The following is a 16,148-nucleotide window of genomic DNA, read 5'->3' on the forward strand; positions in this document are numbered from 1 at the left end:
TTTAGCTGTGAATATATTTTATTTCACACAATCTCCAAATAAAATGGAGCAGAGATAAAATAAACCATGTATTTACATTGGGTCGAATGTGTGTCTGTGTTGAGAGAGGCATGTTCTTCAACTTAGAAAAAAAGCACACACAATTTCCTCAAACTGTAAACATTAAGCCATAGTCTTTTACAATATTATCAATCCCCCTTTGATTTGATAGATATGGAGAGTAATTATGTAGATATTAAGAATGGATATGAAGGAGTAGATCTCTCCAATCCTCAAATAAAATGCAGCAAACATGAAATAAACAAGTAATTACAATGTATTTACATTGTGGATAATGTGTGTGTTGTGTTTTATTTTTCCTTGTCAGCCACCCATCTCTGCTTTGTCAGTCTTGATAGGCCCAGTGTCTTCTGGGTGAGGCTGTCAGGCAGATCTGAAAGAGAGACACACAAAGTGACAGTAAGTATACAGGTGAACAACATGTCTGTGTACATCTGTTGGTGTGACTGAGCATATGCAATAGAATTCTGAATGACCTGTATCCATCTGGGTCTCCTCAACAGTTCCTCCCTTCACGGCCAGTGTAGTAGGAACTGGTGCAGCCGGTAAATGAAAGACCACAGCAGAGGACTGCTGAGACTGCAGCTGAACTGCTGGGGCTGGCAGATCTAAAAGAGAGAGGCACAATTTTCACAAGTTAAAATAATTATATAACAAAACAGAGTGAGTGATTGAGTGAGTGTGTAAACGTGTGTTTGATAATTACCTGGACCACATCACAATGCTTCAGGTGTAGAAGCCTCTGGAAGTTCCAGCATGCCACTCCAGGCCTGGAACAGCTTGGTGGAAAGACCTGTCACCCACTGAGCAGGTGGAAAGATCTGAAAAATAGGCACAATATCATTTTAATGACAAAGCCTTGACTACACACCAACCTAAACAGAACAGACTATGGGAGGAGCACAGTACTACATAGAGCCATGACTACATGGAACTCTATTCCACATCAAGTAACTCACCCACGCGGTAAAATTAGACTTAAAAAACAGATAAAAATTCACCTTATGGAACAGCGGGGACTGTGAAGAGACACATGCATACACACGATAACATACTGTACACTGCACTGTACATACACACAATAAAATACTGTACACTGCACTGTACACACACACACACAATAACATGCTGTACACTGCACACACACCACAACATACTGTACACTGCACTGTACACACAATAACATACTGTACACTGCACACACACCACAACATACTATACACTGCACTGTACACACAATAACATGCTGTACACTGCACACACACACCACAACATACAGTACACTGCACTGTACACACAATAACATGCTGTACACTGCACACACACACCACAACATACAGTACACTGCACTGTACACACAATAACATACTGTACACTGCACACACACACACACACACAATAACATACTGTACACTGCACTGTACACACTGTACACACACAAGGATTTTGTGTTGTAGATATGTGGTAGTAGAGTAGTGGCCTGAGGGCACACACTTAACGTGTTATGAATGTATTGTAATGTTTTTAAAATTGAATAACTGCCTTCATTTTGCTGGACTTGAAGAAGAGTAACTGCTGTATTGGCAGCAGCCAATGGGGATCCATAATAAATACAATACAACAAATGAATTAAGTTTGTTTGTGTGTGTGTCTGGTAACCCACGCAGCAGACTCCATTTTCCAAACTGCTCACTGTACTTGCCCTTGCAATCTGATGTGTGTGTTCTGTGTTATTATGACTCAGAAGTCTCAACCTGACCACATCCTTGTAGTCGGCCAATCAGTGATTAGCTTGGGAAAAATGGCTATCAACAGTGTCCAGTAAAAAGGAGATCAAAGGACATGTATTACTGAATGACATGAGATCTAGGACCCTGCCTCAGGACTACCTGGCGTGACGACTCCTGGCTGTCCCTGTCTCCAGTCCACCTGGTCGTGCTGCTGATCCAGTCTCTGCTGTTTCTGTCTGCAGCTATGGAACCCTGACCTGCTCAAGGCTCACCAGAGGTACTACCTTGTCCCAGACCCGCTGTTTGATCCTGTCTCTCTCTACCGGACCTACTGTCTCAACCTCTAAACGCTCAGCTATGAAGAGCCAACTGGCATTTACTCCTGAGGTGCTGAACTATTGCACCCTCTATAAACCTCTATTATTTGACACTGCTGGTCATCTGTCTAAATGGCTGTAGTCTTTTATCATCTCCACCAGCACAGCCAGAAGACTGGCCACCCCTCAGAGCCTGGTTCCTCTCTAGGTTTCTTCCTACGTTCCTGCCTTTCTAGGGAGACTTTCCTAGCCACTGTGCTTCTACGTCTGCATTGCTTGCTCTTTGGGGTTTTAGGCTGGTTATCTGTATAAGCTCTTTGTGACAACTGCTGATGAAAAAGGGGCTTTATAAAATACATGTGATAGATTGCTTGTATATGCTTCTATTCATGTCAGTAACTCTAAATATGACATTGGGTTGTGTAGTCAATGTAGTCTACTGCACCATATCAACCAACTACTATCTGGTCACAAAGCTACGTTGTTATCATTTAGTAATGTTGTACTGTAGTCTACTGCACCATATCAACCAACTAGCCAACTAGTAGAGACAAGGCTATATTGTTGTCATTCAGTAATACTGTAACGTTACTGTACATCACATTATTATCCACCTAGGTAGCTAGTGATAGCTTACCTAGCCCCAAAGAAACAACCAATGAATGACAACAGGCTTTCAACAAAATATCTATCTAGCTTGTATGACTGCATGTAAAACAACTTTACAGATGATTACAACGTTTGAAAGCAAAGTTGACTTACCAGTATGCTGCTCTCTCGGGAACTAGAGTGAGGCATCCAGATATGAGGTTAGCTAGCGCCGTTAGCATTAGCTAGCTAGCAGCGCCAGCATGTTAGTTAAGAAAGTATCTTTCCAGCAACAATGTCGAGGTCAAAAACTAAATGAACTATGTTAAGCCGTGCTGACTTCGTAAGATAAGACAACTCGGACTGAAATAATTAACAGGCTGAACGTACATATCTGTGACTAACTAGTTAACTTTAGCTTTCCATTCCTGTTTACAGAGTGTACGTCCCTCCCGCATGGAGAAGCGCGACTGAGTCAACATGTGGCCAGAATTATATTACATCCGGGTTGGTTTACAAACCCCACTGACAATGAATGCATGGGACACTGTTTAGGGCCGTTCACCCATGATAATAACACTTAATATTGAGAATTGATTTAACAGCATATATGACTGTGACCTGTCAGTTAATTGAATATAATGAAGCATTTCACACCCACACTCTGTGACCAAGGAGTCTACTCTCCTCACATAGACCACTTACAGAGGAAAGAGAGATGAAGGGAGTCAGAGAAGGAAAAGGAGAGGGAGGGAGACAGACTTTTTGTCTTTCTTTAATGAGCCAACCTCATTGTACTAAATATAGCAGAGAGAGCGAGAGAGAGAGAGAGAGAAAGAAAGAAAGAAAGAAAGAAAGAAAGAAAGAAAGAAAGAAAGAAAGAAAGAAAGAAAGAAAGAAAGAAAGAAAGAAAGAAAGAAAGAAAGAAAGAAAGAAAGAAAGAGAGGAGTGTAGAAAGAGGGTGCAGTTGTTTGCTGGCTCTTTACCTCTCTGTGTACGCTTCTCTAGATAATGTGTGACCAAGTGAGCATGGGGAAAGGTGGGGTGTGTGTGTGTGTGTGTGTGTGTGTGTGTGTGTGTGTGAGAGAGAGTGTTTGTGTGGACGTATTTAACTATTCTTGTGGGGACCAGAAATCCCCACAAGAATAGTCCACAAACATTTGACCAACTGGGGACAGTTTGTTGGTCCCCAAGAGGTCAAATCCTATTTCTAGGGGGTTTATGGTTAAGGTTAGAATTAGGGTTAGAATTAGGTTTAGGAGCTAGGGTTAGTTTTAGGGTTAGGAGCTAGTGTTAGTTTTCGTGTTAGGGTTAGGAGCTAGGGTTAGGTTTAGGGTTAAGGTTAGGTTTTTGGCTTAGGGTTAAGGTTAGAGTAAGGGAAAGAGAACAGGTTAGGGTTAGGGGTAGGGAAAATAGGATTTTGAATGGGACTGAATTGTGTGTTCCAACAAGGTTAGCTGTACCGTGTGTGTGTGTGTGTGTGTGTGTGTGTGTGTGTGTGTGTGTGTGTGTGTGTGTGTGTGAATAATGAATTAATCAAATGATTGATGGACCGTCTATCTGTTTCTTCACCATTCTCTCTCTCTCTCTTAGTCCATGAAGTCACCTGTCCTCCCTTCCTTGGATAATAAAATACTAATGAAAACTCCTACAATAAAATGTCACTCCACAATAAAACAACAATCGACAATTCATACTACTAATTTAAAAACGCATATGGTAGACCCCAATCAATAGAGTTTTGAAACAGTAAAAGAGATCCTGGCCAGTACGGGTATCGAACCCGCGACCTTCGCGTTATTAGCACGACGCTCTAACCAACTGAGCTAACCGGCCTGGGATAAACGTCGAAACAACGGAAGGGGGTTACACCCATATATGGATCTGGAGGTGGTTGTTCATCTACAATGTCTACATTCTACCATTAGAGGGCAGAGAACTTAAACAAATCCAGCTCAATTCCAAGGACTCCATTCTACTGCACACTGTTAATGATCAACACCATGGCTGTATCTCTTTCTCTGTAGTTGTAGTTGACTGGCTGATTTCAGTCCTGTACAGCTGAACCTGAATACACACTGTGTTGTAAGACCTTTCCCCATAGTCCATTTCTGATACCCATGATAATAACACTTAATAGTGATCATTGATTTAACGGAATAAACGACTGTGACCTGTCAGTTAATGGAATAGAATGAAGCATTTCACACTCACTCTGTGACCAAGGAGTCTACTCTCCTCACATAGACCACTTACAGAGGAAAGAGAGATGAAGGGAAGGAAAAGGAGAGAGACAGACAGACTTGTTGTCTTTCTTTAAATGAGCCAACCTCATTGTACTTTAACCATTTGCACATCATTACAACACTGTAAATAAACATAATGACATTTTTTAATGTCTCTATTCTTTTGAAACTTCTGTGAGTAAAATGTTTAATGTTCATTTTAATTGTTTATTTCACTTTCATATATTATCTACCTCACTTGCTTTGGCAATGTTAACATATGTTTCCCATACCAATAAAGCCCTTCAATTGAATTGAAATTGAGAGAGAGAGAAAGAGAGCGAGAGAGAAGAGAGAGAGAGAGAGAGAGAGAGAGAGAGAGAGAGAGAGAGGAGAGAGGAGTGTAGAAAGAGGGTGCAGCTGTTTGCTGGCTCTTTACCTCTCTGTACTTAGTGCCCTTCTCTAGTTAATGTGTGACCAAGTGAGTATGGGGAAAGGTAAGTGTGGTGTGTGTGTGTGTGTGTGTGTGTGTGTGTGTGTGTGTGTGTGTGTGTGTAAATAATGAATTAATCAAATGATTGACCAACCCGTCAATCTGTTTCTTCACCATTCTGCCTATTAGTCCATAAAGTCCCCTGTCCTCCCTCCCTTCCTTGGATAATAAAATACTAATGAAAACTCCGACACTCCACAATAAAACAATAATTGACAATTCACACTACTAATTTAAAATGCACATTGTAGACCCCAATCAATAGAGTGTAGACATTCACAGTAAAGTAAAAAACATCCTGGCCAGTACGGGTATCGAACCCGCGACCTTCGCGTTATTAGCACGACGCTCTAACCAACTGAGCTAACCGGCCATAGACACTGCTCGCTCAACGGAAGAGGCTAGAAGAAACCACACCGTACTAAATACACCAGCGTGAGACCTAGACATTCCATAACAAATGTATGTATTTATTTATTTCACCTTTATTTAACCAGGTAGGCAAGTTGAGAACAAGTTCTCATTTACAATTGCGACCTGGCCAAGATAAAGCAAAGCAGTTCGACAACATACAAAAACACAGAATTACACATGGAGTAAAACAACATACAATCAATGATGCAGTAGAAAAAAAATAAGACTTTAAACAATGTGAGCAAATGATGTGAGATAAGGGAGGTAAAGGCAAAAAAGGCCATGGTGGCAAAGTAAATCAAGTATAGCAAGTAAAACACTGGAATGGTAGATATGTAGTTTGAAGAAAGTTCAAAGTTAAAATATAAATAATATGGTGCAAAGGGAGCAAAATAAATAAAATAAATAAATACAGTAGGGGAAGAGGTAGTAGTTTGGGCTAAATTATAGATGGGCTATGTACAGGTGCAGTGATCTGGGAGCTGCTCTGTTAGCTGGTGCTTAAAGCTAGTGAGGGAGATAAGTGTTTCCAGTTTCAGAGATTTTTGTAGTTCGTTTCAGTCATTGGCAGCAGAGAACTGGAAGGAGAGACGACCAAAGGAGGAGTTGGCTTTAGGGGTGACCAGAGAGATATACCTGCTGGAGCGCGTGCTACAGGTGGGTGCTGCTATGGTGACCAGTGAGCGGAGATAAGGGGGGACTTTACCTAGCAGGGTCTTGTAGATGACCTGGAGCCAATGTGTTTGGCGACGATTATGAAGCGAAGGCCAGCCAACGAGAGCGTATAGGTCGCAGTGGTGGGTAGTATATGGGGCTTTGGTGACAAAACGGATGGCACTGTGATAGACTGCATCCAGCTTGTTGAGTAGGGTATTGGAGGCTATTTTGTAAATGACATCGCCGAAGTCGAGGATTGGTAGGATGGTCAGTTTTACGAGGGTATGTTTGGCAGCATGAGTGAAGGATGCTTTGTTGCGAAATAGGAAGCCAATTCTAGATTTAACTTTGGATTGGAGATGATTGATGTGAGTCTGGAAGGAGAGTTTACTGTCTAACCAGACACCTAGGTATTTGTAGTTGTCCACAAATTCTAAGTTAGAACTGTCCAGAGAAGTGATGCTGGACAGGCGGGCAGGTGCAGGCAGCGATCGGTTAAAGAGCATGCATTTAGTTTTACTTGTGTTTAGGAGCAGTTGGAGACCACGGAAGGAGAGTTGAATGGCATTGAAGCTCGTCTGGAGGGTTGTTAACACAGTGTCCAAAGAAGGGCCAGAAGTATACAGAATGGTGTCGTCTGCGTAGAGGTGGATCAGAGATTCACCAGCAGCAAGAGCTACATCATTGATGTATACAGAGAAAAGAGTTGGCCCAAGAATTGAACCCTGTGGTACCCCCATAGAGACTGCCAGAGGTCCGGACAGCAGGCCCTCCGATTTGACACACTGAACTCTATCAGAGAAGTAGTTGGTGAACCAGGCGACGCAATCGTTTGAGAAACCAAGGCTACTGAGTCTGCCGATGAGGATGTGGTGATTAACAGAGTCAAAAGCCAGGTCAATGAATACGGCAGCACAGTATTGTTTCTTATCGATGGCGGTTACGATGTCGTTTAGGACCTTGAGCGTGGCTGAGGTGCACCCATGACCAGCTCTGAAACCAGATTGCATAGCGGAGAGGGTGCGGTGGGATTCGAAATGGTCGGTAATCTGTTTGTTGACTTGGCTTTCGAAGACCTTAGAAAGGCAGGGTAGGTTGGATATAGGTCTGTAGCAATTTGGGTCAAGAGTGTCACCTCCTTTGAAGAGGGGGATGACAGCAGCTGCTTTCCAATCTATGGGAATCTCAGATGACACGAAAGAGAGGTTGAACAGGCTAGTAATAGGGGTTGCAATAATTTCGGCAGATAATTTTAGAAAGAAAGGGTCCAGATTGTCAAGCCCAGCTGATTTGTAGGGGTCCAGATTTTGCAGCTCTTTCAGAACATCAGCTGCATGGATTTGGGAGAAGGAGAAATGGGGGAGGCTTGGGCGAGTAGCTGTGGGGGGTGCAGTGCTGTTGAATGCAGTAGGGGTAGTTAGGTGGAAAGCATGGCCAGCCGTAGAAAAATGCTTATTGAAATTCTCAATTATAGTGGGCTTATCGGTGGCGACAGAGTTTCCTATCCTCAGTGCAGTGGGCAGTTGGGAGGAGGTGTTCTTATTCTCCATGGACTTTACAATGTCCCAGAACTTTTTAGAGTTTGAGTTGCAGGAAGCAAATTTCTGTTTGAAAAAGCTAGCCTTGGTGTTTCTAACTGCCTGTGTGTATTGGTTTCTAACTTCCCTGAAAAGTTGCATATCGCGGGGGCAGTTCGATGCTAATGCAGAACGCCACAGGATATTTTTGTGTAGGTTAAGGGCAGTCAGGTCTGGGGAGAACCAAGGGCTATATCTGTTCCTGGTTCTAAATTTCATGAAAGGGGCATGCTTATTTAAGATGGTGAGGAAGGCATTTAAAAAAAATAACCAGGCATCCTCTACTGAAGGGATGAGGTCAATATCCTTCCAGGATACCAGGGCCAGGTCGATTAGAAAGGCTTGCTCGTTGAAATGTTTCAGGGAGCGTTTGACAGTGATGAGTGGAGGTCGTTTGACCGCTGACCCATTACGGGTGCAGGCAATGAGGCAGTGATCGCTGAGATCTTGGTTGAAAACAGCAGAGGTGTATTTAGAGGGCACGTTGGTTAGGATGATATCTATGAGGGTGCTAGTGTTTGCGGCGTTGGGGTTGTACCTGGTGGGTTCATTAATAATTTGTGTGAGATTGAGGGCATCAAGCTTGGATTGTAGGATGGCTGGGGTGTTAAGCATGTCCCAGTTTAGGTCACCTAGTAGCACGAGCTCTGAAGATAGATGGGGGGCAATCAGTTCACATATGGTGTCCAGAGCACAGCTAGGGGCCGAGGGGGGTCTATAGCAGGCGGCAACGGTGAGAGACTTGTTTTTGGAGAGGTGGATTTTTAAAAGTAGAAGTTCAAATTGTTTGGGTACAGACCTGGATAGCAGGACAGAACTCTGCAGGCCATCTCTGCAGTAGATTGCAACACCGCCCCCTTTGGTCGTTCTATTTTGTCTGAAAACGTTGTAGTTAGGGATGAAGATTTCAGAGTTTTTGGTGGACTTCCTAAGCCAAGATTCAGACACAGCTAGGACATCCGGGTTGGCAGAGTGTGCTAAAGCAGTGAATAAAACAAACTTAGGGAGGAGGCTTCTAATGTTAACATGCATGAAACCAAGGTTATTACGGTTACAGAAGTCATCAAAAGAGAGCGCCTGGGGAGTAGGAGTGGAGCCAGGCACTGCAAGGCCTGGATTCACCTCTACATCCCCAGAGGAGCAGAGAAGAATAAGTATGAGGGTACGGCTAAAAGCTATAAGAATTGGTCGTCTGTGACGTCTAGAATAGAGAGAAAAAGGAGCAGGTTTCTGGGGGCGATAAAATAGCTTCAAGGTATAATGTACAGACAAAGGTATGGTGTGATGTGAATACAGAGGAGGTAAACCTAGGCAATTAGTGATTATGAGAGAGATATTGTCTCTAGAAACATCATTGAAACCAGAAGATGTCATAGCATGTGTGGGTGGAGGAACTGAGAGGTTGGATAAGGTATAATGAGCAGGGCTAGAGGCGCTACAGTGAAATAAGCCAATAAACACTAACCAGAACAGCAATGGACATTGCATATTGACATTAAGGAGAGGCATGCTTAGCCGAGTGATCAAAGGGTCCAGTGAGATTCAGACAGCTAGCCGGGCCATAGGTAGCAAGCTGGTGGAAGGTCTGTTTTTAGCCACCTCGTGCGTTTCCGTCTGTGGGTTAGAGGGGTTCCGTGTGGAAGGGGGGACCTGTCCAAGTTGGCAAAATAGTTAGTTATAGTGGCCCAAGAAAAGTGTCCGATAGACCTATTCAGATCGCAGCCGATAAGACAGCTAACGATTAGCCGGCCGCAGATGGGCGATCAGGTTACGTCGCGACGGAGGGGCCAGTTGGATAACTCCCTCGGACAGATAACGTTGGTGGTCCAGTCGTGAAGGCCCGATGGGGCTCCGCATCGGCAGTAAAAAGGGTCAGGATAGGTGATTGTAGCCCAGGAGACACTTCAGCTGGCTAGCTCAGGAATAGCCCAGGAGTGGCTGACGGAACTCTTCAGCTGGCTCGGTCCGGAATAATGTGTGTTAATTCCGGGACCGACGTTGCCAATAGTCACTCAGGTAGCAGCTAGTTAGCTGCAAGATCCAGGTGTAAATGTCCAGAGCCTGCGGTAGAAATCGGGGAAAGGAGAGAGAATAGGTCCGGTATACTCTGGTCTGAGTCGCGCTGTACAAAAACTGGCGATAGCTTTTCGAGCTAATGGATAGCTGAGGACAGCTAACCGTGGCTAGCTGAACTCCAACGTTAGCCAGTGAAAATGGCTAACCTCTGGCTAGCTTCTGTTGTGGATTTCAGATGAGGTAAATAATACTTTATTTTTTAAATTGGTGAGGCGGGTTGCAGGAGAGTGCTTTGAGGTTGAGTTTTTAGAAGAAAAAATGTAGAAAGATAAGTGAAGAAAAATATGTAAATATATATATACACGGGACACGATAAGAGGAGGGTAGAGGACGTCTGAACTGCTACGCCATCTTGGACATCACCTCCTGAGAAATAAACATGTAGAATCAAATCAAATCAAATTTATTTATATAGCCTTTCGTACATCAGCTGATATCTCAAAGTGCTGTACAGAAACCCAACCTAAAACCCCAAACAGCAAGCAATGCATGTGAAAGAAGCACGGTGGCTAGGAAAAACTCCCTAGGAAAAACTCCCGAGAAAGGCCAAAAACCTAGGAAGAAACCTAGAGAGGAACCAGGCTATGAGGGGTGGCCAGTCCTCTTCTGGCTGTGCAGGGTGGATATTATAACAGAACATGGTCAAGATGTTAAAATGTTCATAAATGACCAGCATGGTCAAATAATAATAATCATGGTAGTTGTCGAGGGTGCAACAAGCACGTCCGGTGAACAGGTCAGGGTTCCATAGCCGCAGGCAGAACAGTTGAAACTGGAGCAGCAGCACAGCCAGGTGGACTGGGGACAGCAAGGAGTCATCATACCAGGTAGTCCTGAGGCATGGTCCTAGGGCTCAGGTCCTCCGAGAGAAAGACAGAAAGAGAGAAAGAGAGAATTAGAGAGAGCATATTTAAATTCACACAGGACACCGGATAAGACAAGAGAAATACTCCAGATGTAACAGACTGACCCTAGCCCCCCGACACATAAACTACTGCAGCATAAATACTGGAGGCTGAGACAGGAGGGATCAGAAGACACTGTGGCCCCATCCGATGATACCCCCGGACAGGGCCAAACAGGCAGGATATAACCCCACCCACTTTGCCAAAGCACAGCCCCCACACCACTAGAGGGATGTCTCCAACCACCAACTTACCGTCCTAAGACAAGGCCGAGTATAGCCCACAACGATCTCCGCCATGGCACAACCCAAGGGGGGGCGCCAACCCAGACAGGAAGACCACGTCAGTGACTCAACCCACTCAAGTGATGCACCCCTCCCATGGACGGCATGGAAGGACAACAGTAAGCCAGTGACTCAGCCCCTGTAAAAGGGTTAGAGGCAGAGAATCTCAGTGGAAAGAGGGGAACCGGCAAGGCAGAGACAGCAAGGGCGGTTCGTTGCTCCAGCCTTTCCGTTCACCTTCACACTCCTGGGCCAGACTATGCTTAATCATAGGACCTACTGAAGAGATAAGTCTTCAGTAAAGACTTAAAGGTTGAGACTGAGTCTGCGTCTCTCACATTGGTACGCAGACCATTCCATAAAAATGGAGCTCTATAGGAGAAAGCCCTACCTCCAGCCGTTTGCTTAGAAATTCTAGGGACAATTAGGAGGCCTGCGTCTTGTGACCGTAGTGTACGTGTAGGTATGTACGGCAGGACCAAATCGGAAAAATAGGTAGGAGCAAGCCCATGTAATGCTTTGTAGGTTAGCAGTAAAACCTTGAAATCAGCCCTTGCCTTAACAGGAAGCCAGTGTAGGGAGGCTAGCACTGGAATAATATGATCAAATTTTTTGGTTCTAGTCAGGATTCGAGCAGCCGTATTTAGCACTAACTGAAGTTTGTTTAGTGCTTTATCCGGGTAGCCGGAAAGTAGAGCATTGCGGTAGTCCAGCCTAGAAGTAACAAAAGCATGGATAAATTTTTCTGCGTCATTTTTGGACAGAAAGTTTCTGATTTTTGCAATGTTACGTAGATGGAAAAAAGCTGTCCTTGAAACAGTCTTGATATGTTCTTCAAAAGAGAGATCAGGGTCCAGAGTAACGCCGAGGTCCTTCACAGTTTTATTTGAGACGACTGTACAACCATCCAGATTAATTGTCAGATTCAACAGAAGATCTCTTTGTTTCTTGGGACCTAGAACAAGCATCTCTGTTTTGTCCGAGTTTAAAAGTAGAAAGTTTGCAGCCATCCACTTCTTTATGTCTGAAACACAGGCTTCTAGCGAGGGCAATTTTGGGGCTTCACCATGTTTCATTGAAATGTACAGCCGTGTGTCGTCCGCATAGCAGTGAAATTTAACATTATGTTTCCGAATGACATCCCCAAGAGGTAAAATATATAGTGAAAACAATAGTGGTCCTAAAACGGAACCTTGAGGAACACCGAAATTTACAATTGATTTGTCAGAGGACAAACCATTCACAGAGACAAACTGATATCTTTCCGACAGATAAGATCTAAACCAGGCCAGAACTTGTCCATGTAGACCAATTTGGGTTTCCAATCTCTCCAAAAGAATGTGGTGATCGATGGTATCAAAAGCGGCACTAAGATCTAGGAGCACGAGGGCAGATGCAGAGCCTCGGTCTGACGTCATTAAAAGGTAATTTACCACCTTCACAAGTGCAGTCTCAGTGCTATGATGGGGTCTAAAACCAGACTGAAGCGTTTCGTATACATTGTTTGTCTTCAGGAAGGCAGTGAGTTGCTGTGCAACAGCTTTTTCTAAAATTTTTGAGAGGAATGGAAGATTCGATATAGGCCGATAGTTTTTTATAATTTCTGGGTCAAGATTCGGCTTTTTCAAGAGAGGCTTTATTACTGCCACTTTTAGTGAGCTTGGTACACATCCGGTGGATAGAGAGCCGTTTATTATGTTCAACATAGGAGGGCCAAGCACAGGAAGCAGCTCTTTCAGTAGTTTAGTTGGAATAGGGTCCAGTATGCAGCTTGAGGGTTTGGAGGCCATGATTATTTTCATCATTGTGTCAAGAGATATAGTACTAAAACACTTTAGTATCTCCCTTGATCCTAGGTCCTGGCAGAGTTGTGTAGACTCAGGACAATGGAGCTTTGGAGGAATACCCAGATTTAAAGAGGAGTCCGTAATTTGCTTTCTAATGATCATGATCTTTTCCTCAAAGAAGTTCATAAATTCATTACTGCTGAAGTGAAAGCCATCCTCCATTTGCGAAGGCTGCTTTTTAGTTAGCTTTGCGACAGTATCAAAAAGAAATGTCGTATTGTTCTTATTTTCCTCAATTAAGTTGGAAAAATAGGATGATCGAGCAGCAGTGAGGGCTCTTCGATACTGCACGGTACTGTCTTTCCAAGCTAGTCAGAAGACTTCCAGTTTGGTGTGGCGCCATTTCCGTTCCAGTTTTCTGGAAGCTTGCTTCAGAGCTCGTGTATTTTCTGTATACCAGGGAGCTAGTTTCTTATGACAGATGTTTTTAATTTTTAGGGGTGCAACTGCATCTAGGGTATTGCGCAAGGTTAAATTGAGTTCCTCGGTTAGGTGGTTAACTGATTTTTGTCCTCTGACGTCCTTGGGTAGGCAGAGGGAGTCTGGAAGGGCATCAAGGAATCTTTGGGTTGTCTGAGAATTTATAGCACGACTTTTAATGCTCCTTGGTTGGGGTCTGAGCAGATTATTTGTTGCGATTTCAAACGCAATAAAATGGTGGTCCGATAATCCAGGATTATGAGGAAAAACATTAAGATCCACAACATTTATTCCATGGGACAAAACTAGGTCCAGAGTATGACTGTGGCAGTGAGTAGGTCCAGAGACATGTTGGACAAAACCCACTGAGTCGATGATGGCTCCGAAAGCCTTTTGGAGTGGGTCTGTGGACTTTTCCATGTGAATGTTAAAGTCACCAAAAATTAGAATATTATCTGCTATGACTACAAGATCCGATAGGAATTCAGGGAACTCAGTGAGGAACACTGCATATGGCCCAGGAGGCCTGTAAACAGTAGCTATAAAAAGTGAGTGAGTAGGCTGCATAGATTTCATGACTAGAAGCTCAAAAGACGAAAACCGAATTGTTTTTTTTTTTGTAAATTGAAATTTGCTATCGTAAATGTTAGCAACACCTCCGCCTTTGCCGGATGCACGGGGGGTATGGTCACTAGTGTAACCAGGGGGTGAGGCCTCATTTAACACAGTAAATTCATCAGGCTTAAGCCATGTTTCAGTCAGGCCAATCAGGCCAGTCAGGCCAATCACATCAAGAAGAGCCCCCTAAGCAAGCTGGTCATGGGGCTCTGTTCACAAACACACCCCACAGGGCTCCAGGACAGCAACACAATTAGACCCAACCAAATCATGAGAAAACAAAAATATAATTTCTTGACACATTGACACATTGAAAAGAATTTACCAAACATCTGAGCAAACTAGAATGCTATTTGGCCCTAAACAGAGAGTACACAGTTGCAGAATAGCTGACCACTGGTACTGACCCAAAATTAAGGAAAACGTTGACTTTTTACAGACTCAGTGAGCATAGCGTTGCTATTGAGAAAGGCCGTAACTTCTAATGTTCTTTAGATTTAATGTTATTAATCATTGAACATGTGTCGAAGGAAGTAGTCTCCACCCTCTCCGAGTTGGGCATCTCCGGCACGGCCCACGCTTGGATTGCGTCCTACCTGACAGGTCGCTCCTACCAGGTGGCGTGGCGAGAATCTGTCTCCGTACCATGCGCTCTCACCACTGGTGTCCCCCAGGGCTCTGTTCTAGGCCCTCTCCTATTCTCGCTATACACCAAGTCACTTGGCTCTGTCATATCCTCACATGGTCTCTCCTATCATTGCTATGCAGACGACACACAATTAATCTTCTCCTTTCCCCCTTCTGATAACCAGGCGGCGAATCGCATCTCTGCATGTCTGTCAGACATATCAGTGTGGATGACGGATCACCAGCTCAAGCTGAACCTCGGCAAGACGGCGCTGCTCTTCCTCCCGGGGAAGGACTGCCCGTTCCATGATCTCGCCATCACGGTTGACAACTCCCTTGTGTCCTCCTCCCAGAGTGCTAAGAACCTTGGCGTGATCCTGGACAACACCCTGTCGTTCTCCACTAACATCAAGGCGGTGACCCGATCATGTAGGTTCATGCTCTACAACATTCGCAGAGTAAGACCCTGCCTCACACAGGAAGCGGCGCAGGTCCTAATCCAGGCACTTGTCATCTCCCGTCTGGATTACTGCAACTCGCTGTTGGCTGGGCTCCCTGCCTGTGCCATTAAACCCCTACAACTCATCCAGAACGCCGCAGCCCGTCTGGTGTTCAACCTTCCCAAGTTCTCTCACGTCACCCCGCTCCTCCGCTCTCTCCACTGGCTTCCAGTTGAAGCTCGCATCCGCTACAAGACCATGGTGATTGCCTACGGAGCTGTGAAGGGAACGGCACCTCCGTACCTTCAGGCTCTGATCAGGCCCTACACCCAAACAAGGGCACTGCGTTCATCCACCTCTGGCCTGCTGGCCCCCTACCTCTGAGGAAGCACAGTTCCCACTCAGCCCAGTCAAAACTGTTCGCTGCTCAGGCACCCCAATGGTGGAACAAGCTCCCTCACGACGCCAGGACAGCGGAGTCAATCACCACCTTCCGGAGACACCTGAAACCCCACCTCTTTAAGGAATACCTAGGATAGGATAAAGTAATCCTTCTAACCCCCCCCCTTAAAAGATTTAGATGCACTATTGTAAAGTGGTTGTTCCACTGGATATCATAAGGTGAATGCACCAATTTGTAAGTCGCTCTGGATAAGAGCGTCTGCTAAATGACTTAAATGTAAATGTAAGTAAAATATGTTTAAGTTAAGATTAGCGAACATGAGGTTGTAATGGACGAGATTCTAGGCCCTAATTTCACAGCCATAGACGACACGATCAACCAGTCCATTGGGAAATTTAGAGACTTATATAGAATATCAGCGAGACACAGAGGACTACCAGCTCAACCAGGTGTACGCATGGGAAGGC

General features: G+C 44.5%; 1 long non-coding RNA gene and 2 other non-coding genes across 4 annotated transcripts in view; all 3 read right to left on the reverse strand.

The window, feature by feature from the left end:
• LOC106610477 (uncharacterized) overlaps positions 1 to 16,148 on the reverse strand; it is a 27,276-nt gene continuing 11,128 nt past the window's right edge. Inside the window, exons 1-4 of one of the 2 annotated variants that reach the window (XR_006770847.1) lie at positions 2,870 to 3,177; positions 767 to 881; positions 537 to 668; positions 1 to 433 (exon numbers count right to left, since the gene is read on the reverse strand). This is a non-coding gene — a long non-coding RNA (uncharacterized lncRNA). Of the gene's footprint in view, positions 434 to 536; positions 669 to 766; positions 882 to 2,869; positions 3,178 to 16,148 lie in introns of those variants that run through there. The other variant, XR_006770848.1, reaches the window with a different exon arrangement.
• trnai-aau (transfer RNA isoleucine (anticodon AAU)) lies at positions 4,458 to 4,531 on the reverse strand. The gene has a single exon. It is a non-coding gene; the product is annotated as a tRNA-Ile (tRNA).
• On the reverse strand, positions 5,713 to 5,786 carry trnai-aau (transfer RNA isoleucine (anticodon AAU)). Its single transcript has one exon. It is a non-coding gene; the product is annotated as a tRNA-Ile (tRNA).

Source organism: Salmo salar, chromosome ssa08 (assembly GCF_905237065.1).
Source record: "Salmo salar chromosome ssa08, Ssal_v3.1, whole genome shotgun sequence".
Classification (NCBI taxonomy): Eukaryota; Metazoa; Chordata; class Actinopteri; order Salmoniformes; family Salmonidae; genus Salmo; species Salmo salar.